The sequence below is a fragment of the Cynara cardunculus genome, unplaced genomic scaffold (assembly GCF_001531365.2).
Source record: "Cynara cardunculus var. scolymus isolate 2C unplaced genomic scaffold, CcrdV1 Un_Scaffold_2488, whole genome shotgun sequence".
In the NCBI taxonomy this organism is placed as follows: domain Eukaryota; kingdom Viridiplantae; phylum Streptophyta; class Magnoliopsida; order Asterales; family Asteraceae; genus Cynara; species Cynara cardunculus.
Window position 1 is genome coordinate 22,623 of NW_020201110.1, and position 1,197 is coordinate 23,819.

Genomic DNA, 1,197 nt, shown 5'->3' on the forward strand with positions numbered 1-1,197 from the left:
TCAGTTTGTTCAGTTCCCGATTGTAGATACACATACGCATAGAACCGTCTTTCTTTTTCACAAACAGAATTGGAGCTCCCCATAGTGAAGTACTCGGTCTGATGAATCCTTTGTCAAGCAAATCTTTTAACTGTGTAACCAATTCTTTTAGTTCTGACGGAGCTAATCGATACAGTGCTTTGGCTACAGGCACTGCTCTGGGTATCAAATCAATTCCAAATTCAATAACTCTATGTGGCTGTAATCCAGATAAGTCTTCTGGAAAGACATCAGGATTTCACTAACAATCGAAATCAATTCTTTCTTTCCCTTCTCTTTCTTTGCATCAATTGCATAAGCTAGAAACCCCTAACATTTCTAGAAACCCCTAACATTTCTTTTGAATACACTTCTTGGCTTTTATCATAGTTAACAGACCGGTATGATGACCCTGGTGATCACCATATATAACAATTGACCTTATGTCTGGCAATGTTATCCTGATCATCTTTTTATCACAAACAATCTGGCCTGATTCTCTGCCAACTAATCCATCCCTACTGCTATATCAAATTCTTTCATCGACATGGGAAATTATCTGATTGGTAGCTCGCACTCCTCAATCAGAATAGTGCAGTTATCAAACACATAATTCACAGATACTTGATTGTTAGCAATATCAACTACTAACTTATTGCCAAGTGGCACAGAATTCATATGAGCACATAGAGCAAAGGATGGTGATACAAACGAAAAGTTTGCACCCATGTCAAACAACACTTTAGCATATAAAGATTTCACGAGGAATGTACCTGTCACTACATTTAGTGTAGTTTCGGCCTCATGCTTGGTCATTTGAAAAGATCGACCCCCCCTCTTGATCCTCCTCTGCCCATACTTGATCTTCCATGGACACTCGATATGTTGCTTCCCATGGTTAGCTGAGCTTTCAACTGCAGGCAGTTGGGCCTAAGATGATCTGGGGAGTTGCAGTTAAAACCTCTCTTGGTCATTGGACAATTTTGAGATAAATGACCTGCCTCACCACACTGGTAGCATTTTCTCAGATCAGTCTTGCAATCACCCTGATGAATTTGGTGACAGCAAGGACAAGCTTTCTTACTAACTCTTTCTTACAGCTTTCGGCCCTTTGTATCTTGGTGATGTACCTTCCCATTTCCTTTTCTCCATCACTTTTCCTTCTTCTTGGCGGTTCTT